Source organism: Homalodisca vitripennis, chromosome X (assembly GCF_021130785.1).
Source record: "Homalodisca vitripennis isolate AUS2020 chromosome X, UT_GWSS_2.1, whole genome shotgun sequence".
Lineage (NCBI taxonomy): Eukaryota > Metazoa > Arthropoda > Insecta > Hemiptera > Cicadellidae > Homalodisca > Homalodisca vitripennis.
The window spans coordinates 79,962,557-79,986,704 of NC_060215.1; the positions used below are offsets into that span (position 1 = coordinate 79,962,557).

General features: G+C 35.1%; 1 long non-coding RNA gene across 1 annotated transcript; it reads left to right on the plus strand.

Annotated features, from left to right (window-relative positions):
• Positions 1 to 40: 40 nt before the first annotated feature.
• Positions 41 to 22,867, plus strand: LOC124369245. Its single transcript, XR_006923057.1, has 4 exons — positions 41 to 273; positions 2,396 to 2,636; positions 3,419 to 3,547; positions 22,218 to 22,867. It is a non-coding gene; the product is annotated as an uncharacterized LOC124369245 (long non-coding RNA).
• The last annotated feature ends 1,281 nt before the right edge of the window (positions 22,868 to 24,148 follow it).

The window sequence follows — 24,148 nt, forward strand, 5'->3', positions numbered from 1 at the left end:
GCTGTTTCCCTGTTTGCAACTGCAACCAATGGTTGTTGTTTTGTGACTTATTGGAGGTAATTACAAATGAGCTTAGTTTTAGAAGCATGGAGCATTTAATTGTGGTTCATACCTAATCTGTTGTGTTTAACTTTATCGGATGGAGGTTGACAGTTCGAATGATGGGAGTTTATCTGATCTATTCGGTTCTGGACAGCCCTGATGAGCATGTATACCCAACTTCATCATCTGAAGCCGAGAGCATTTCTTTTATCATGCCTCCTTACAAAAAAGGTAAGTAAAACTATTCTAACCTGTAATATATGTTGGTTTGAAAATGTTAAATGTATACTTTCTGAACCCCATCATATCATTCTTTCTCCTACTAACATAATCACTAGTTAAAACTTATCTATGAGGTTAAAGGCCAACCCGGAAAATCACGAATTTGACATTATTAACATATTCTGCTCGTCCTCCTGAACAAACATATATATATATGGTTTTAGGAGGTGCAAATAAAAAATACTGTAACATAGTTTTAGGGGCTAATATTCACAAACAGATTTTTTTAAATATTGCAATGTTCTGTTTGTCTGCTGTGTGTCTTAATATCTGTGTACTTCAATGTTATTTGCGGCCTGGACTGATAACTTATCTGTTATCTGAGCATTATGGGGCTGTGGTCTAGTGATACACAAAATAATGTACTGTAGTTCGGATCGAGTGAGTGCTTGTCAATCGTGGATCAACCATTTACTAGTTCGATGAATCAGTGAATTGTGTGTGTCAGAATGTTTTGTCAGGCATGTTAGAAGTTTACGTTTTGACCAAAGCGAGATTATTTCATTGTAATGGTAAGTGTTTTCTATTGCTATCTATTTATATATTATTATTGGATTTTTACATGATTTATTTTGTTTTTTTACACTTTACATAAATTTCTTTGCATTACTTTCCAATTTATATTTCTGATCAGCCCATCTCATATTTTACTGATAGGTAGTAACTCAAGGGATGTTTTTCTTTCATTGACATCAGTGCAGGGCAGCACTCGTCAACCCGATAAAAACTAATTAATTTATAGCCCAAAATGTAAAAAAAATACATTGTTTAGTGGGGTAAAAATTCTGCTCATTTCAGTATTATTTTTCATTTACGTTTCCAAAGATGGCGGCGCATCTGATGACATTATCACAAGGTTGAATCACGGTCACAAAAGTTCAGGTGACGCCTGATGCGGATGTGCGACATGGAAATATTGCTCCGCATGTGAAAAGCAGTTCCATTTTTTATGTTATACGACTTTGTTATTTCTTATTTCTACCCCGTGAAACTTAAATTGTTTTGTTCAGTAGGACGATTCCAATAAGTTAATTATGCAAAACTCGTATTTTGCTGCTTCTGTCGTTACTTTCATAATTACCAAAACTTTAAATTGGATATTAGTAGACATAACTCCAGTTAATAAACATTATTTAATAGGCCTAGCTCATAATTACACTCTAGGCGTAGGTAATACTAGAATTTAATTAAAATATAAAGACTACCAGTAATTAAGGCTATCAAAGGCAAATGGAATTGTGAAGTACAAAATTAACTCATTGCACCAAAAGTATTCAATTAGTTTAACTCCCATTCAAATAGTTTTGTTTGGCACCTTGGCTTAAGGAGATTTGTTAGTAAGCTATCATTTCTTCTGTATCTGGAGAACATAATAACATTTTGTACACTGCCCTCCTACTCATAGGTGTATCTAGCATGTTCTAAAGGGGGTTACCACTGTAAATGTTTTGTACCTTGAAGTCAAGCTGGGGCACCACAGGTTCGAGCACCTCTGCCGCCTACCAGGTATATGTTAAATGGTAATAATATTACAAGTTGTAAGTTTGACAGCATTATTATTATTCTTATTTTATGCTCTACAAAATCAGCTGTAACATAACGAAAATGTACCCTTTTGGAGACCACCGATAACACAAAAGAATTTCATAAAAATGATGCTTTATTAATGAGAATAACAGAGACTGGGGAAAATGGCTATCTTAAGAACTATAAGACACATCCTCCACCAAAAATTTATACATTTTAATATGAGATTCAAAGATACATACCTTTTACATGTATTTTACTTAGAAAATATTTGCATGTATAGAACGACATTAAGTTGAAATAAAGGATTGTACAAAGTCTTTTTCTTTTATTGTTATAAGAAGTCTCTGTGCATTTATTTTTTCCATTATATATATATAGTTAAATCTCTAAAACTAAGAGGATATTACTTATATACAATGGAACCATTTGTATATATGTCACATATAAACTGCTGGAATAAACGTATTCATTAATAAAAATAAAGAAAATTGATGGAACTGAAAGTATGTTAAATATACATTACATGTTTACTGTTGTACAGGAAGAAGATCAAGCTGTATTAACAAAATTTGGTATGTGCTGGTCCATCTACACCCCATGAAAACAGCTTGGATGGAATTGAATGGCTTGAACAACTCGATGAACCAGCAGATGAACTACCAAATAAAATACTAGATGATCAACTGTGACGGCCCATTAGGAAAGCCCCTAACCAATTGATACTGCGAGGTCAATATTATTATTGTCCAGTGAAGTACAACAGTATTAATATTGTGTAAAATGTAAGTACTATTACTTACAAAATATCTACCGTCACCTAAGTTATTAAAAGGAAATAAGGAACAGTGATTATTATATATTTTATTTAGTAAGATATAAGTCCAAGTAATAGTTGCTCGGAATTTTCTAGTTGATCTCAACTGAGTTGTTAAGCGGAAGTCGCCCGATACCCGTGGCAGCTTTAGCTGCAGCTGGCTGAGGAATTTGCTGATTCTGCTGACTTTAGCCTGTGTCTGGCCAAGCTGTATTGTTTCTAGACTCTGTTACGCCCAAGTAAATCGTTTGGGAGCAGCATCGTACGGAGTCTCGTCCGCCATTTTAACAAAATTTGTAGCGAAAAGGTATGTGCGTGGAGTGAGTTGATCGCCGGTACTCGAACATAATGCGTCGCTCCGTGTTTGCCCTTCCCTCTAAAATCTTAAATTCTTAATCTACTGTTTCGCTGATGAGTGTTTAATATATTTTAAAATTACAGTTTAGGGAATGTAAATAGTATTTTAATAATGGTGAAAGATTAAATTAAATCAGATTTTTGTGGCCAACTAGTCTTCTGATTCTTATTTCCAAAGTCCCGTCTCGTCCGTTACACAACTAAATCTACCATGTGAAGATGCCCAAGATAATTATTTGTAAGTTTATTCCATAAATTATTTGACACAAACACAGGTTTCTCATTGATTGGGGAATACAATTTCAAAATATTTGTCTTTAATGTACAGTTAGAATATAATATGTTAATTATCATTTATCGGTACAGACTAACTTAGTTTGTTATTATTTTAAGGTTGTAGAAAACATACCAAAGAAGAATGTTCTAAAGAGGATCAGAAATCCACAGTAGGAGCCCTGATATGTGGAGACCACATTCCTCCTGCGCTCCACTCGTTATCTCCACAAACAATTAAATATTGAGGTGTAGTAGAGGATTAAAAAAATATATAATATAAAATTGCATGGCATGTTGTAGATCCTTACGTTTGTTTGTATTTAATTAAATAAAAGAGTTCAAAACCAACTTATTTTTTGGCCACATGTATTTTAGACCTTTTTTCAATCACTATATTTTCCAAAATTATGGTTTCATTTGTATTCAGCAAGAAAGTACTTTGTTATGGTATTCACCCATTTGTGTGTTGCACATTATTATTTACATTCTTCAAAGCAGTACAAAACGTTTAGCAGAAATTTATAGCCAAAAAATCAGAAATGCAAGAAAGTTCAACGTCATAAACTGGTGCTGCAGGAACTCTCTTACACAAGAGCAAAATTATGCAATCTTCTCCCAAGGCATTTTACGGAAGACAAGAGGCTGACACCACTTAGCAAACACCTTGTAGCCTTCCTAACTAAGAATATGTTTTACATACTTGATGAATTTATCAACTGGAAAATCTGGTATCTTAACTTGTACGAGGGGGTACCCAAAAGTAACCGGAATTGTATTGCTGGCAGCCGGCAGCGTGTAGTACACATTCCTGCCGCTAGGCGTGTGTCGCGCAACCCATTGCGAGCTCAGTGACCCCAGTTCCGTTGTCCTAGTGCATTCTGTTTGTTCGTAGTGACTGTTTTCGCTAACCCTGTTTTGTTCTTGTTTCGTTTTTTGTCATGGCAAGTTTAAGTGAACAACGTGCAGCTGTGAAATTTTGTTTTTTACTTGGTAAAAATGCTGCAGAAACTATTTTAATGTTGAATACAGCTTACAAAGATGATGCTATGGGGAAAACTCAGGTCTACAAGTGGTTCGCTCGATTTAAAAATGGCGACATGTCGATTGAAGACAAACCTCGTTCTGGACGTTCATCAACCTCTCGAACGGACGAAAATGTTGAGAATATTCGTGAACTTGTGCTCACCGACCGTCGACAGACAATTGAGGAACTATCAGAGAGTAGTGGGTTAACTTGGAGCTCGGTTCAGCGAATTTTAACAGGAGATTTAGGACTGAAAAGGGTTGCTGCCAAATTTGTTCCTCGACTTCTGACTGACCATCAAAAGGCACATCGAGTTGAAACTTGCCGCCTTCTGAAAGAACATCTCGAAAATGATCCCGATTTTTTGGAAAAGGTAATTACTGGTGATGAGTCATGGTGCTATGGTTATGACCCAGAAACGAAGCAACAGTCAAGCTAATGGAAGTCGCCATCTTCACCTCGTCCAAAAAAATGTCGGCAAGTCAAATCAAACATCAAAATCATGTTGATTTGCTTTTTTGATGCTAAAGGCATTGTTCATTCTGAGTTTGTTCCTCCAGGTCAGACTTTCAACCAAACATTTTATTTGGAGATTTTAAGAAGATTGCGCAACAGTGTTCGCCAGAAAAGACCCGATTTATGGCAGACTGGAGACTGGTTCTTCCACCACGACAACGCACCGGCACACACAGCCATCTCAGTTAGGCAGTTTTTAGCCAAAAACGGCATGGTTCCGCTGCCCCACGCACCTTACTCGCCTGACCTCGCTCCATGCGACTTTTTTTTATTTCCACACATGAAAAGAGGCTTGAAAGGTCAACGATTTGACAGCGTTGAAGAGATTACGAAAAAAACGAAGCTCGAGCTTGCAGCCATTTCTAAAGATGACTACAAAAAATGTTTTGATCAATGGAAATACCGTTGGGACAAGTGTATTAGTTGTAATGGAGATTATTTTGAAGGAGATAAGGTCGTATTGTAAAAAATTTGATAATATATAATTTTTATAAAATAATTCCGGTTTTTTTTTGGGTACCCCCTCGTATTTACTTCATGCACTAACACATATTCTGTACTCAAGCAGCATAATTAAAGTCTGCTTTGGTTTGATGTTGTTTTCCAAAAGATTTTTTTTGACATAGTTTCTCATTTTTGGGCTTCAGTCACAGATGTTTAACATTGCCTTCAGTCACCCCCACTAAGTTACTTAGTCCATTGATTGTCCAGCAGTTGTGACTGCACATTTACACTCAGCTATCAATAATGTAATCACTATCACAGTTTTAGTCTATGTCTTGGACACAGAAACTGTGATAATTATATAAATATATAAATGAAAATGAAATGAAAAATTCTTTATTTTTACAGGCAAAGTTAGAGCCGCATGGCCCTTACACTTAACTTATGACAACATAAAATTTAAAACATTAAATAAATATTATCTTAAGAATAAAACAAAAAATAATAATGATAATAAAATAATGAAATAATTACATTTACACAATGTGGTGAAATTAATGTAATATTTTAACGTGTTATAATTAAAATTTAACACATTAATAAATTAACTATCTCTATTATTTTTAAAACATATAAAATAAAATTATATTTTTAATATACAAATAAATTAAAGTATTTATTGCTAATGAATCCTAATTTTTATCACACACAATCTCACATTCATCCCTCTGCCAGTGTCACGCCCACAGCATTTCAGACCGGAACTGCCTCGGCTAACCGCTCAAGATACATATCTTTCAGTTTCGCCACAAACCGGAAACAGCTAGCGATGGAAGTAATTGTGTAGGGAAGGGCATTCCACAACCTACAAGCCATTAAGACAAGACAAGACAAGACAATTCTTTATTTTCACATTCATCAAGAAGGAAAATGGCGGTCAAATACATATTATCTTAAAAAAATTTTCCCAGGTTTATTGTCATTAGCTGCCTAGGTCTTCACATTCTCTGCGAGTCGGCTCTCCAATTCAAGAATTCTTTTACTGAGTAAAAGGGTCTCTCTTGGAACCAGGAGTGCAGGCTTTTCTTCAACTTCCTTCCTTCCATTTTCTTCAGCTCATCAGGGAGATTATTGAAGAATTTTGCCCCAGCATAGGTTGGTTTTGTTTCAGAGAGAGTTAACTTGTGGATCGGCAAAGTAAAGTTATTGGCATGCCTAGTATTGTAAGAGTGAATGTCTTGGTGCTGTTGGACATTATGAGTTGTAGCTATCACAATACATTCTACAATTATAAAGGCTGACTACTGTTGATAACCTCCACTCTTTGAATACCCCTCTACAGCTCTCTCTACATCCCAAGCCGGCCATGATTCTTAGAGCCTTTTTTTGAAGAATGAGGATTCGTTGGAGATTTCTTTCAGTTGAACCACCCCAAACCGCTAAACCATATCTCATATGGCTTTCAAACAGAGCATGATAGGCTGTTATTGTGGCTTTTGTCGTGCTTATTAGCTTTCGTCCTTTTTATGGCATAGATTGCTGAGCTAAGTTTTAAGGCATAAGTTATTAATATGATTTAGCCATGAGAGTTTGTCATCAACAATGATTCCAAGATAATTAGTTGAGCTGACAGATTGAAGATTTGGTAGATCTGAAATGTCATCCTTCTTGTTCCCAAATGAAATTTGTTTCGTCTTTGATTCATTGAAAACCAGGTCATTGTTTCTACAATAGTCCATAGCAATGTTAACAGCAATGTATGAATTTATTTTCTAGATTTTCCACTGAGCTATTGGCAGTTAATAGCATAGAATCGTCAGCATACATGACTAAATTACTGTATGAATGTAAAACGTTAGGAAAATCATTAGTAAATAATATAAAAAGTACAGGCCCCAACACAGATCCTTGCGGTACACCACGGTCCATTGACAGGACCTCAGATCTAGAAATTGTAGTAATTCTTTTTATGGTTCTGAGTCACTTCTACAACCTGGCGTCTTCCTTCAAGGTATGCTGAGAACCATGAAAGTGCTGTTCCTTGGATTCCTAGATGAAAAAGTTTTCTTATAATCAAGTCATGGCTTAGACAATCAAATGCCTTACTCAAGTCAAGTTGCACTCCCACTACATTATTTCCAGCCTCGATATTGTCCACAATGTGCTCCAACAGATCTACTATTGCAGTCATGGTGGATCGTCCCTTAATAAAACCATGCTGTTCCTCTGTCAAAAGGTTGTTCAGTTGAAGATGCTTGAAAAGTCTAGAGAGTACAATTTTCTCAATAATTTTGGATTCAGTTGGAATTAAAGATATTGGCCTAAAATTTTCTATGTGGTGTTTACTGGATTTTTTGTGAAGAGGGATAACTTTGGAAATTTTCATACTTGAGGGGAAAGTACCATGCAGAAGAGACAGTTGTGTGATATGAAAAATCGGTACCGCTACTTCATTTTTACAAAATTTTAGAATTTTTGACGATATTTCATTTAAGCCAAAAGAGGATTTTGTTTTTAGTGAGTCTATTACTTTACTTATTTCTTCAATTGATGTGGGTTCCATAGAGGTCAGTGGCATTCCAACAGGTGGGTTCTGAACAAATTGCATTGTTGGGTTGATGCACAGGTTCTGTTTGAGAGTTTCATCAGCAATAGTTGAGAAATTAGTTGTTAAAATGGTTGGCTATATCTATAGGGTCGTCAATTTTGTCTCCGTTTTTTAACTATGAAGTCAAATCCAGAAAATTGTGTCCTTGTGCTGATGATTTCTCTCGCTGTTTATGATCTCCCAAACAGCCTTATTTTTGTTAGCAGCGTTTGTCAATATGAGCAGCACTAGCCTCTTGTCTTAAGGTCCTTAGTTTTAAGTCGTAAGCCTTCTTTAGCTGCGTAGAAGTTTGTTTGTCCTCTTGGCTGCCAGAAAGACAATATCTCTCATTTGCTTTAAGAAAATCTTTCTTTAAGCGGAGAGCTTCTTCGTCATAGCATGGTCGAGCTTTTGGTTTTGCCACAACTCTGAATTTCTTGATTGGACAAGTGAGATCTAAAAAGTATGTTATTGTCTTTCAAATATTGTCTGTAAGCCTCTTCCACACTATCTTGTTGAAGTACATTAGTCCAAGATTCCTCAGCCAAATATCGTTTTGAGATTTGTTAAGTTCTCTGGACTTACATGTCGATGAGAGGAGAGGTAGTAGTTTTTTTTGATTCAACAGACAGAGGCAGATAACAAAGTTGTCCGAAATGGTCACTTATACCAGTATGGAGAATTTTCACTTGAGATTCATCAATTTCAGCATTTGTGCAGATAGCATCTATGGAGGACTGATGACCTTGAAATACTCTGGTCGCCGAAAGTTGGAGTCGTGTCATGTTATGGGACAAAAGAAATTCATCAAACATAATAGTTTCCCTAGTAGGTCTTAAAATGTCAATATTTATATCCCCAATCAAAATAATTCTGCTGTGAGTCGGAATGTTATCCAGAACTTTATGAAGGACCTCGATAGCTTCTGCTGTGATGTCAATCAGATTATTAGGAGGGCCGATATACACCTATCATATAAAGTTGTTCTTTTCCCGAAAGTTTGATAGAGGCAACTGTTACTTCACAGACTAGGGGTATACTGAGATGTTCCATTTCCAAACTTGTAGTTTCATCTCTATTTTGTTACTTTTGTAAATTGCTACCCCTCCTTTAATGTTATGCACTCTTCCAAATGCGGAGACCAGAGTATAACCATTTAATTGCGTATTTATGATGTTATTTGCATGTTGTCCGTGTTCTGTGACAACTACCAAATCTGGCTTGAGAGAGGATAATAAATGGTTTAATCTCTCCACCTTGTTACTGATGCGGTCGACATTTTGATGGAAAATCGACAATATGTTTTCTCCATCCAAACCAGGCCTTTGAGTGTTAATTGTTATTCTTTGGCCTTTTTCAGGTGGCTGTCCTCTAAAAAAGGACCTGTTGAGGAGGTTGCCATCTGTGTGCAAGGTTCATCTGAAGGGTTAGGTTCAGAGTGCTCTGGCAGCAATTCTAATTCAATAGCACTACTTTTATAGCTCTCATTGATTTTTTTTGTAGAATTCTATGTGCTTTACGAAGAATTCTTCTAGAGCTTCGTTTGTGACTGCGGACTTTTGCAGTTATTGGCGGTTTCTTTGCCAGCACTTTTATTTTTGGATTCACACCCCCTTGCCTGTCCTTATTAGCTGTAAATCTTGCTACCTGTAAGGAAACACTGAAAACGTTGTTTCTTTTATTGTTAGTAGAAGGTTTTTTCAACTCGCTTCAGTTTTTGACGGCAGGTTTGTCTGGCTCCTGGGGTTGATGTTGGGTAGTCTCTTGGTCATCGTGCTTCTGTTCAGTTTTTGACGGCAGGTTTGTCCTGGCTCCTGGGGTTGATGTTGGATAGGCGTTAGTCAATGTACTTTCGTTCAGTCTTTGTCTGCAGGTTTGTCTGGCTCCTGGGGTCGAAGTCAGTGATTCATTTGTCCCGGGGTTAGTCAGGTCATAATTTAAATTTTGAGTGCAGATAGGTTTACTCTCCACAGGTAAATGATCCAAATTGCTGAGCTGTTTTGTTTGATTAGTAGACAACTGTTGAAGCTGTGAAGACAATGCTATCATCATATTTTTCCATATTTTTCTTGTTTTTTATTTATGTTTAGGATTTGGAGCAGCAGATATGGAGAGGCTATTGCAGATGAGGGATCATTCTCGATGCCTTGGGTCTGAGAAGCGGGTACTGATGGTTGATTTGGACATATTGATGTTGATTTGATTTTCAAATTTAACTTGCAGGGTTTTATTATTTTGTCTTTCTCATTCATCTTACAAATGTAATCATCAATTATTTGCCCCATTTTACACTCATGCTCATCAAAGGTATCTTGGTTTTTCCGTCGCAGTTGGTTTTCTCTATCAAGTGAAGTTTGCATATCGTCTAGACAGCGTTGTAGTGCTTCTAGTCTCTCTGTGTATCTTTCTTTTTCATTATTAAGTTCTTCAATCTGTTCTTCTCAGCTAGCAAGTTCAGCTTTGAGTCTGATGTTTTGTTCTTTCAAGGTATTATTCTTGTTGAGTAGTACAGAGCCTATTTTTGCAGCCATTTCAAGCTTTCCCTCTTCACTAGCTGTGTTTTCAAAAAAGTTGTTCTCAATTAGGCTATGTTCAAGTTCTTTATAGAAAATGTTTGGAGAATCAGAACCATTGTTCATGTTTGTGTTACATGGGAAGCTTATATTTGAATCAGCTGTCACTTGAGAAAGTAGGTTTGAAGAGTCTGTATTACATTTGTTGCATTTCCAGTCATTTATTTTATTGAAGGACATTTTTTTAAGAGAGTTTTTTCACTGATATTCTGACAGCCTACACCACAATTTACATTTACCAGTGCACTTTAATCCTGAGTATTTTTACTTTTCCTATTGAGCATATACCACAGGGATATTTTGATGGCATTCTTAATAGAGTATCAGTAATTACAAAAAGGTCAGGTATAAGGAATTGCACTGTAAAATTTAGATTGATTTAAGGTAGTTAATAACCATGTCAAAAATGTAAGATACTGTAGACCAGAGTGTATTACTAGACACAGTACTCAGTGGCAACTACTCAATTCATCACCACTGAGACACCTTGTCAAGTAATTGGCAGACTTCTAGTGGTCAGAATTAGTCAGAAGTTGAAAATAAATGTGTTTGATTTATGGGTAATCAATTCCTTGTCAGCCAGATAGAAGCAGTTACAGTGTTAGTTGTACTGCAGTCAGCTAAAAGGTGTTGTCGTAGCATAAGCACTGCTGACGCGGTATCTGGTGTCAGCGGCCTTGTCACATATGGTGTAGCACTGCTGATGCGGTATCTGGGTCAGCGGCCTTGTCACATATGGTGTAGCGCCTGTGAGGTTGTCTTTGATAGTGGTAAAATAATCGTGTTTATTCGCTTAATGTGTTTGACATCACTTAATTAAACTACACTATTTGTAATTTAATGCAGAGATTTGTGCTTTTGCTACTCTCAGAGTGGTATATTCTTGAAGTTGGATATGAGTTTCATGTGAAATTGCTGCCTCTTAATGTAGGTCAGCTCTGTGGTATTAGTTTTTCAATGTATTCTTGCTTTATCTTTTATATTTGTATTATATTATAGTTGTAACACTTACAGTTGCTGTTGAAGTTGTGGTGGTGAGTATTTAGTAAGCAATTTGTTGGGTTTACCTACTAATAACTGCACTAATATGAGGAGCACTTTCACATTGAATGTTAAGTGTCAGCAATTTTTTTTTTTTTTTCATGGTCATTACAGTCATTACATGGAATGACTTATCAAACACTGCAGTCCTGTGCTGAGGCATTCTCAAAATGCATGAGCCAGAGCGAGTGCTTCTACACCTACATGAGACACAGATTTAAAATATTCAGAAAAATATCTTGGGAAACCACATTTCAATATTGAATGAACTAGTTTTAGAATTTTTATGGATCTTTGATCTTTTAATTTTAGAATATTTGACTGAATATAGTACGGTGTGATGTGCTGCTCCCGTCTCACATCGTAAACGTAACGTGTACAATAATTTTGAGTTCTTTGCAGCTTCTCACTAAGTACTATGGTCATATCATTGATCACGGAGTTACAGTAGTTGAATTGTGGAAGTACGAGTGATTTAGTCAAGAGCAGCTTGATATGTTCAGGTAAAAATCGTTGTAAACGTTTGAGTGAGTGAATAGATGCGAAAACCCATTTACAAATAAATCTCCGCAACAGCGTCAGTCCAAGTCAAAGTCGAGTTTATAGTCAAACCAAGATCCTTCACCTTGTTGTAGTATTGCAGAGTGTTACCATTTACAGTTAACGTTTCAATAGTATTGAAGTTTATTGAGTTTCGTAAACGAGAGTGACAAATAATGATTGGTTTCGTTTCTGCATGGTTTAGTCTCAGGCCATGATTTTTGGACCACATAACGATATTTTTATGTCACTATTGATTTTGTTGGTACATTCATTAATGGAGTCAATTTTAAAGTGTGAATAGATTTTTTTGCAGGTCATCGGCATACATGTGATATGAGCTATGTTTAAGTACAGAATGAATGTCGTTCACGTACAGTACAAATAATAAAGGACCAAGAATCGATGCCTGTGGCACCCCACAAGTAACAATTTCCCAGTCCGAAGTCATGTTATCCACTTTTACACACTGCCGTCTCCCTGACAGATAAGATCTCAGCCAAGTTAATACATGACTAGAAAACCCTATTAGCCTTAGTTTAGCTAGCAATACTTTATGGTTTACGCTGTCAAAGCTTTTGAAAAATCGAAAAGAGTGAGAATTGTGCCCTGTCTGTGATCCATAGCAAGCCTAATGTCATCCGTCACTTTTAAAAGTGCAGTTTCTGTACTGTGGTTAGTCCGAAAACCAGATTGATAGTCACTAAATATGTTGTTGTGAGATAGATATTCAGTGAATTGGCAGTGCACAATACTCTCTAGGCCTTTAGATAATGCAGGAAGAATATTTATCGGCCTATAATCTGAACATGATGCTGGTGCTGGTCTTATTAAGAGGACGGACAAAAGCAGACTTCCATTGTGATGGGAAAATTCCACTCCTAAGAGAAGTGTTGAAAATAAATGTGACTATTGGAAGGACAACAAATAGAATATTCTTTATGAGGCGTATTGGGATGCCATCTTACCCGACAGCATTACTACGAATACGGCGTATAGCTTTCAACACGTCACCTTGTATCACAGGTTTAAAAGTAAACTCAGGATAACCACAACTACGGTGAGGTAGGTTTTGAAGATGTTTTAAGTAGTCCTCCACTTTTTCCTGACTGAAAATTTGACTAAAAGACGTAAAAAATTGGTTCAACTCATTCAGAGGTATACGAACTGGTTGTGAAATACGTTGTTTTCCTATTTCAAGGCTTTTAACCTTATGCCATAAGTCGCTTGACGACTGTTTCCTATTCTCAAAAAGACCTTGAGTATATCTCAACCTGGAATTACGCAGAAGTTGTTTAACCCTGTTTCGAATTAAACGGTATTGATCCATAAGTATATGGTCATTAGAGCGCCTCACTCTTCGATATAAGCTATCACGATGGGCCATCAGGCTAAGAATATCCTTTCTCATCCATGGCACTGGGTGCCTCTTATTTATTCGTTTTGTCACATAAGGAGCATGTTTATCATAAACAGATAAAATTTGTTTATTAAAACCATTAACCATGTCATCAACAGAGTCAAGATTCTCTAGGTTATGCCCTGGGATCAATAAAATATCGGACATAAGTTCTGCCTTATTCATGTTTTTAAAGTGTATACTTGATAAACCTAGCTTAGGTAGTATCTTAGGTATATTTACTGAATAAACACAATAGATTAGGTCATGCTTTGATATGGCAGGGACTGGAAGCTGCCCATGAAGGACGATATCTTGTGGTTCCGAAACCACCATGAGGTCAAGAAGTGTGTCATACTCGGCAGTGTGATGAGTTGGCTCCAGTGGCAGCAGGCCTATTGTAAGATTACACGAGTCAAACATGGAAGTCAGCTGTCTGTAGTTATAGTGTTGATTATTTTTCATAAAATCAGTGTTGAAATCGCCTATGATCAATATATGACTATATCTGTGCATGTGGTGCAAGAGAGCATTTTCAAAATCTGTCATATGTCCAACTCTGGGTGGGCGATAACACACTCCCAGTAATAGTACATCTGAACCAGACAAGCCAATTTTAATAAACATAAATTCTGGCCCAGCCGAGTACTCAGAAGGCGACAAAAGAACCGGTTTAAAATTTAAGCCCTCCCTAATATACACTGCAACACCTCCGCCATTTTTTCCTAATCTATCGTTCCATTGTAAAACATAACCAGGAAGAAAAACTTTGCTTGACTGAATACTCTGCTTAAACCAGGATTCTGAAATTCCAATTAAATCAAACTGTTGAAGGCCAAATTTTCTCTAAGCTCATAAACATGCCCCCTCAGCGATTGCGCATTGATATGAGTGGCTTTCAAATGTCTAGGATAGGGAGATAAGGAAAGAGAGAGGACATCTGCTGTGGATGGAGGGGAGGACGAGTTGGTGAAGGCGAAGAGGCGACCAGCGTGGCGAGGACTGTGTGGACCCACTATCCTGGGTCCACAATCAACGGCGCCGTGACATGCTCGCTCCGGACCATGGCCGCGACACTGACTGACTCATACACACGCACACACACATACAATACTCTAATTCTACGCAATAGGCCTAATACATTAAACTAAACACATGCCATGACAATTTTGGCTCCTTAAAGTTAATAAATACAATGTTAATAGTATCAATTTAAGATGTCTTTCAATGATAAAATTAAAAGCAAATGTTCTGAGAAGGAAATAAATAGCCAATATGAACTATAATAGTATTAAATAAAAAATAAAATTTGATGAAATATTCAGTTCTACAACATATAACCAGAAACAACAAAATAAACAATATTTAATTTAAAACAAAAAAAACTGATTAAATAAGGAGTTAATACTTTATTATATAAATTAATAATACCCTTAATTATTAAATGAAAAAATAAATATATATACACGTAATAAATAAACTAAACATATCGATTTATATATATATATATATATATATATATATATACAGGCTACATTATGTACTGTATATGTTGAAACTTACTAGCTATTGGAAGTGCGCAGATTTGTTGCTGATAGATCCGACAGCCAAGTCGCCGAACCCCTTCCCCCAGTTCCGTCGACTCACAACACTGCCATTTCTAGTCCAAGTGTTTCTAACCATACACCATACAGCGCCATAGCCCTCCAGTACAGCTCCAGATGACGAGATGTTAAGTCCTCGCAAATGGTGACTCCTGTGCTCTTCAACTTCTTTTTTGCGTCATATACCAACCGCCGGTATCTGTAGCTGATGAAACGGACAATGATGGGGCGATGTTGTATTCGTCCATCCGCTGCTGGTCCTAGCTGCTTGCAGACACAATGGGAGCGACATATAGCTTCTGCTGGCAGCTCGATGCCCAGGTTTTCTCGGCAGAGCTTCACCACCTCGCTGTCGGTGCTCTCACCCTCCGCCTCCTTGATGCCAAAAATTCTGATGTTGTTTCTTTGCTGGTATTGCTCCAGCTCGTCCGTTCTATCAGCTATCGGTATATACTGAAACTTCACAAAGCAAACAATGTACTAAATACATCATTTTAAATGTTCTAATCTAAACTTAGAAGAATACAACAAAGTGGAAACAATAACATTTTTTTTGAAAAATTGGAAAATCTATTGGATTATTTGATTAAATTTAAGATTGACATAGTGCTGTGTGGTGACCTGAATATAGAAGCAAATGGGAACAATACTACAACTGTAAAGCTTCATAATCTCTTGAGAACTGCCGGCCTTTATTATTCCAATTTTAGGCCAACAAGAGGCTTAGCCTGCATTGACTACACAATAACAAACATTAGACCATCAGACTACAATATTAATGTCCTTGATCTTTTAATATCTGACCACAGTTTTTTATCCTTTAACATTTATGACCGGCTAATTGCAGCTTCAAAAGAAGTTACACAGGTTCAACGACTTGAAAGACCTTTCAGACCATTACCTGGGCCTGCAGTTGAAGATTTTAAACTTTGTCTACAGAATATTGACTGGGGTGTAACTCTTAAAGGATTAAGTGCTGAAGAAATGTATAATAAGTTTCACAATGTGTTTGTAGGCTGGATGAATATTTATTTGCCAATGAGGAACTCAAGAACAAATAACTTCAAGAATTACCATAAACCTAAAGGTCTGCGCAACTGGTTCACTCCTCAGTTGGCAAAAAAATGGTTATGGTTATTTCACTTTTTAATATTTCACAAGCGACTGAAGATCCCAGGGATGCTAAAAATTATAAATTGGCCAAGATCAATTACAAGAGTGCTCTAAAACAAGCTAAATTTCATGCTAACCAAGAATTTATTCAGTCCTCAAGCAACACTTGCAAAGCTGCGTGGCAAATTATAAAACATGAGACTCAACCGAAACAACAACAACATACTACTCCGGATGCTGATTCTTTCAACGAATACTTCATTTCGGTAGTGGATGAAATCCGAGAGAAAATCCCCGCAGCAAATACAAAGCCAGATGAGCTCCTAGAGGTGCAACACTTACCTTCACATCAGTCTTTCGCCTGGCAGCCTATAGAGTATAGTGATATTGTGAAAGTAATTTTAAAGTTAAAAAGTTCCAAAAGCTGTGATATTTATAATGTTTCAAATAATTTAGTGAAATTGGTGTGCAGTGGAGTGAATGTCCCTCTCACCATGTGTCTAAATGCAATGCTTAAAGAGGGAATCTTTCCTAGTAAATTAAAAGTGTCAAAGGTTGTGCCAATCTTTAAGAAGGGTGATCATAGAAGTGTTAAATCATACAGGCCTATCTCTCTGGTACCAGTTTTTTCTAAAGTCTTTGAAGCCATCATTAAAACCCAGGTTAACTTATATTTTGAAACAAATAATCTCTTTAGTTGTAGTCAGTTTGGTTTTAGAGCCGGGATGTCGACAACCGATGCAGTTGGGGGACTTGTTTCGGGTGTCTTGGCTGGTTTCGATGCAGGCTTTGACACCTGCGCAGTTTTATGCGACCTCTCCAAGGCCTTCGACTGTGTCGATCACGACATCCTGTTGAGAAAACTTAAATTCTATGGTGTAACAGGCATTCAAAATTCTTTGTTTAAATCCTACCTCAGTTATCGGCAACAAAACATTTTTACTAATGGCAATCTTTCCAAATCTTCTGAGGTAAAGTTTGGCGTGCCACAGGGATCAGTTCTAGGCCCTACTTTATTTCTAATTATGGTTAACGATCTTGGGTACAATGTGAGTTATAAATCAGTAATGTTTGCTGATGATGTCACTTTTTTTACAACAGTAAATAATCAAAATGAAAGAGAGCTTAAACTAACATGTATGATAGATGAAGCAGATGAATGGTATAAATCAAATGTTCTGTTGTTGAATTTAGAAAAAGCTCAAAATATGGTTTTCTCCTTAAGACTTCAAGCTGATTGTAATGATAATGTGGTTAAATTATTAGGTATCACTCTGGATTCAAAGTTGACCTGGCATTCTCATATAAATAATGTATGTAAAAGATTGAGCAGGGACATATATCTCTTGTACCATTTGAGGCACTGTGTAGACAAACACTATCTTAGAATGGTTTACTTTGCCCTTTTTCAAGGTGTAATTACATATGGACTATTATTATGGGTTAACTGTAGCAGTATAAATGAAGTATTGATTATTCAAAAGAAAGCAGTCAGAATTCTCAACAACGCCCATTGTCTTGAGCACTGTAGACCCTTCTTTATTTGCAGTAAAATACTAACTGTTGTAAATCTATACATTTTATCTTGTCTACTTTTTGCAAAAAATAATGTTAATAATTATGTCCTCAATGAGCATGTTCACTCTTATGCTACTAGAAATTCTCACCAAATTCATGTACCTTTTGCTAGGTTAAGTAAAACTAAATTCTCTTATGAAATTGTTAGCATAAGGCTATTTAATAGACTGCACATTTCTGCTCATTATAATAGCTTCAATAGTTTTAGAAATATTTTATACAATTGGCTGTTGAACAATCCTTTTTATAAAATTGACGAGTTCTTTAAAAGTGATATATCTAGTCTAGTCTTCCAAAGTTAGTCTGTAGGTAGTTTTAACTGTATATGTTAATTGCTTTTATTTGTATGTATCTGTATGACGTAGCCTATTGTACAAATATGTATTTAATGGCCAAATATATGACTTAATAACACAGCCAGTGACATCTTGGACTCTTAACTAAGCAAAACTCTGTACGGTCTTTATTTTTTGTATAGTTTCAGTATAGCAAGGCATCGCACCACATTGTTTGGTATGTGGAGTTGTAGGCTAGTATTTATTTTTACTGTGGAAATGACTGTGAATATGATAATTTATAAGTTTTATAATATACCAAACCAAAATTTGGTACATAGACAGTATTTCCACATAGCTTGAATGAGTTAATTAACCAGACATTGTCAATAAAAAGTTTCAAGATAGTGTTTATTCAAATTTCTCCAAATATCATACATAACTTGACTATTTTTTTGTATAGATCCAAAATAACAAGTGGTTAAAAATTTTAAACAACTGTTATCTTTCTTTCACATTTTCCAATACCTTCCAATATTTTGAGACATTAGCCATTCAAACTTTGAAACAGGAATAGTTATAGCTGAGTTGTCATGTATTGTAGAGGAAAAACAAAATATTATTTCGAATTCTCAGGCCAATTGCAAAAATGTTTGTTTTATATTTGTTAATGGAAGGTGACAGGCTGGCCCCAAACCTCTGTGCTCATGTGTGGGGGTTCGAGTCGACTACCAGGTCCCTCAGCCACACTTTCTATTTGCTAATATTACACATAGCAAATGTTATTATTAAAATATCTTATAATTTATACATTTTACTTTTCAAGTAGTGTTTTATAACATTACTCTAGGTTTGAGATCAGAAAAATACTTTATTCTTTTTGTAAATTTAATGTAGTAATGGGATGAAAATAATAAACAACGTAAAAGAACGTTTTTGGTACATGCATCAAATAAATATACAAGTGAAACTTGTCACTAAATTATTGGAGTTATTGAAGAATGGAAATTTCATTTATGACATTTAATGATAACTAGCAAAATCTGTAGCCATCAAATTTATAACACTATTTATTCAGAGTAGATTAATATTAATTTATGCATGATTTATTTCACCCTCTATATTACATTAAGTCATTTCAAGTTCTTTTTTTTGGACAAATTTATAGAGGTTTGATTCCTGAACGACCACAAAGAGAGGTAGATATAGTATTATTCAACCATTGTGACTTTTAGACTAAGTTTGTATTCTGGGTATATCCCAAAGTGTTGGAGAAGATCCTTAATCGTATGGATTAGGGAAATGGCCATCTTTCAGGGAGGACCTCCCTATCCAAATCCTATGGACGGAGATCTGTTATCTCTTCATTAAAAATATAGAATAGTCTGAATGCTACGAGATGGATGAGATGCTCAATGCATGCCGATTATTAAACATATCCAGAAGGAAAGTCCAAAAGAATTGCAATGCATAATTTTATTGGAAGTTGGCAAGAAAAAATTAAGTTCAAATTCTATTGAATTATAAAAAAGGTAGAAATAGATTTCATACAAGAAAGCTGGAATGAAATGTATGTCCATAATCAAATAGAATAAGAATCCATATATAAGAAGGCATCAAAGGAAACAACGAGAAGGCCTTACTGACAAGAAAAGAGCAGGTCTCTCTTGTCAACTTGTAGAATGTTTAGTTAGCCTGTGTGGTAGATAAAGGCTCAAGTGGAAAAGCACATGTCAAATAATCATCAAAGCTTTAAGATACTTTAAACTAACATTAAATGACAATGTTATTTACTCAGCTACTCTTAGGCAGATGACAATGGATACAAAGTATTGTCCTGGCGTCTGCATTCCTTGCAGTTGCCCTGAGCCAATTAGGACAACTTATTTTAATGCACAAAGCATTTAGTAGAAACTTAGATGAAAACAATGTTTCTATTTAATTTAATTCTTACTTTATTTTGATTTGTGACACGTGGCAAAACTTTCATAAAATGCATTGTGCTTGTTTTAATGTGTATGTCCAATTGCCATGCTTTATTAGAACTAACTACATTCACGGAGGCATGAAAATTTATTCTAAAATTATTTATGAAACAAGATTGTTAAATTATGTTACAGACTTGAATTTGGAGTTTCTAATAAAATGTACTGTTGAATTTATATCAAATGTTAACATAAATGTAATTTTAATTTACAGATGTTCAAGTAGGAGCTTCATTATTTTTAAAAACCTGTAAACCAGATATTTAGTGCTTTAAAGAGTAATCGTCATAGGACTTGCAGAGGTGTTGGCAGGGTGTAGGGCTGGCCGATTGATAATTTATTTCTAGGGTTGATTTATGATAAAACAGTAATATAGTATTTTCTAATATTGGCGAATCATGAACCCATTAAAGCCCAAAACTTTTTTTCTCAAAATACTTTATTCACTATAAAAAATCAATTATTCCTTATCCTTTTTAACATGGGTCATTAATGTTGGGAGTAAGGCCTTAGTAAAACACAATAAAGTGTATATAGTGGAAACTTTATTTACAAACACATTTGAAAGACATGTTTATTACACAAATGATTACTCTTTGCGGAAATCTGCAAAACAGGTATCATGCAGTGGGACCTCACATCGTTTTGCACGCTTTTACAGTTTTATTTTTACATACAACCCATTTTCGAACGGGGTTCATCTTTTTATTGGGTGCAGGCTTTTCCCAGCTTACTCCCCCTTTTTAAATTTAGGCCCTTCATGTGTGGCATTCCAAACGGGTTTTCTCTTTCCAATAGCTTTAGAATGTGTAGCTATTTGTAAATTATTACCTCTGTCTTCAACGCGTACGTCACTAAGATCACCACGTTGATCACCTGGTGTATCTTCATCGTTTTCAATTCCTTTGAATCGAATCTCTGCCTCGGCTTGGAGCTGACGATGGCACACTCGGTTTGGGTCATTAAAATCTTCCTCTCCAGATTCTTCATCTGTGATATTGTGAGGGTCATCATTGTCGGGAGAACATATATAGATATCAGCTGCAGTGTATTCTGACGCAGTGTCTTCCAAGGCTTCTAAGATCTCAGGTAGCGTAAGCGGACTGTCGATCCTGAAATAACCCAAAAGTTAAAAATAAAATCTGTTGAAAAAGCAGATAACATAAATGTTAATAATGTTTTATGTATAATGTGTATACATATTGATTTCAATTTACCAGCGTGCGCTTTTTACTTACAAACTTGAAAAAAGATTCAATGCTAGGTTTGAGGTTAGGCCTATGCTATGGGCTTGGTCCCAACGGGTTGTTTTCGACCCACTAATAGTTTATCATCTAATAGTAAAAAGTCAGTAAGTTTCGTGAATCTCACTAATAAACATTTTGTTTACTACATAAATATTGATAGTAATATTCACTTATTAGATATGTTTTAAAAGTACATGGTATGTATAAAACTAACCTGTGAAGTGGAGCAGACATGATGTATTGTGCAACTCTCAATGTAGCAGACTGCGATTAGTAGTAAGGGTGGGGGAAGAGGCCCCAAACCTTTTCTCAAGGTCAGTAGACTAGTACACTCTCAGACAAAAACATCACAGACGGAATAGTACGCTTTACTACAAAATGGTTTACACGTATTTAGATGGGTCGAAAACGACCGGTTGGGCTTTAATGGGTTAAAGCTAGCTGTGTTAGGGCAAGGCCACTCAGATGTTTAGACAGTTTTCACCATAATAACCGCGGTTCCAATACTTATTTTACGGACCTCAGGGGTTAAAACCTCAGGGTCGGACTGAAACAGACTTGAAATGTGGTGATTTCGATATTGAACTTATTTTAAATCAACTTAGGACACAACTACGCTTCTTGATCTATTGTCATCTAACAAATTCATAGATTTAATTAGTAAACCAACCAGAATAGCAAAAACACAAACAGTTAAAATGATAACGTTGTAAAAAATATGTTCTCTAAAAATATAAGGTAATGTCAACTAATATGGAAATATGTACCTTTTATTGAAACCTATGCTGAGGTCATTGATATTGAAGATCCATGTAATACATTTACACCTGAATAAATGTATTTTTCTGAGGGCAGTAAATATATACAGTCCTGTTAAATTACCCCAGCCAGGGAAGTAGGATGAAATATATTTTGAAGGTTCAGTTGATGAAGAAATTTGAAATGTTTGTAAAGACTTTTAAATTTTATTATTACATGGTATTTTTTTAGGACCAGGCAGACATGTGCGGACATCTCAGATATGGAGAAATGCTGATGGAACTGGAGGCTCTTTACTGATGACACGTGAACGATCTGCTAAGCTAGTAGAATTTTGTATCAAATATGTTTTACGAAACCTATAATCATTTCTGTAATACATACTCACATAATATAACAAATAGTATTAAATTTGTCTAAGAAATTTACAATGTTTACATTTGGATTATTTTGCTCTCTAAAACAAATGTCCTAAACAAATGTGTATACTTATAATGTGTTTTGTTAATGCGTTTACAATTTAAGAAAGTAACTAGAGCATGGTGCCAGTTGCTAAAAATTTATTTTAGACACATTTAAAATCTCATCCGGTGAATAAATGACATATCTAGAACCCCGTTATAAAATATGGTTTTAAAATTATGTTTAGGGTATAAAAATATCTATGTATAATAAAAATTTTACACATGAAATTTTGTCTAAATATTGTACTTTAGTTACAAACAAAATGCTTTAATTTTGAAATAAATCTCTTTAAGAAATAGTTTCTTTTTCATGTTCCATAGAGTTTACAATGTTATTGTAAAATTAAAAACACAAGAAATACCAATGTAGTATTTCTTTCACTGTTTTTCTCTTCTGTAACATTGTTGTAGTAGAATAAGCAGAATTACATTTTAAAAACTATTTGAGATTATAATTTATGACAATAAATAAATAAAAGAATTGATTTTATATTTATTTTTAACCAGTGTCTATATCTCGAGCATTATAGTCCAGTGGTTAAGCTATAATTCAGTCATTAATCAGATGATGGCCGCATTTATTTTGATCGTTATGATCTCAACTGTTTTCCTCACTAAGTCCATACAAATAGAATAATAATGATTTATCTCTCATTTACATAGCATTGTAATTTATCATAGGTTTTGTTTTTTTTAGGCAAATACATAATTAATATTTTAAGTATACTTATTTTACTCATAGGTGTTTCTGATGAGAAGATAAATCTTTCCTTGAGAATATAAAAGATGCAACGTAACAAAGTTTAAACTAATTATTCTATAAATAGTTTCTTGTAATAAGCCTACAAAATTCTACAGTCAAATACTCTTGTAATGTTTGATACACTTAATTTTAAAAAAATGATAAAATGTTGTAATCGGATGAGGTTTGGTTGTCTTTGTGGCTCTTTGAAGGGTTTTTGTATGAAGTGACACAGTGTGTGTGTGTGTGTGTGTGTGTGTGTGTGTGTGTGTGTGTGTGTTTGTGTTGTTATCATAAAATTTGATTTTGAGATCAATATCCAATCAAACAAGTCCTTAGAGTTGCTTATTCTCCTTAGCATTTAACATTTAAGTATAATGCTAACAAAAAAACCTTAATTTTATGTGAACTGATAGAATATGTCATGTTTGATGTGTTATCAGCTGGTTACAGCACAGTAATGAAGAGTCATGTACAATTTTATGAACATCATTAAGTGATAACTTACCTTTCAATATTTCTTTTAGTTCATATCAGTTTCCATAATTAAGTTTTCCAGTTAAAACCATGACAAGACTGTGTTAACACAATTATTGTCTTGAGATATTTTGTCTTTGCTGTGAAATACAATCTTGATTAAAAAAGTATTGCATTTAAAATTTTTGAGTGTTATAGTTAATTGTATTTTTACTACTAAAGTGTTATATAAAGCAATACACAATGATAAGAAGTTATTATAGCAATATAATAGTAAAGTATTAAAGAAGCAATAACATCTGTAGTCACATGAAGAGAATTGTGTAATGGCCTGACATGAAGTATAGTTTTAGAGCAGAGTGAATTATTCACAAACACCATTTGAGGAAATGATGGAATATCCTAGACTAATATTAGCATTGTATAACGACTTGGATTGTTGATATTATTATTCCAGAGTATTAATATTTAAATCATCA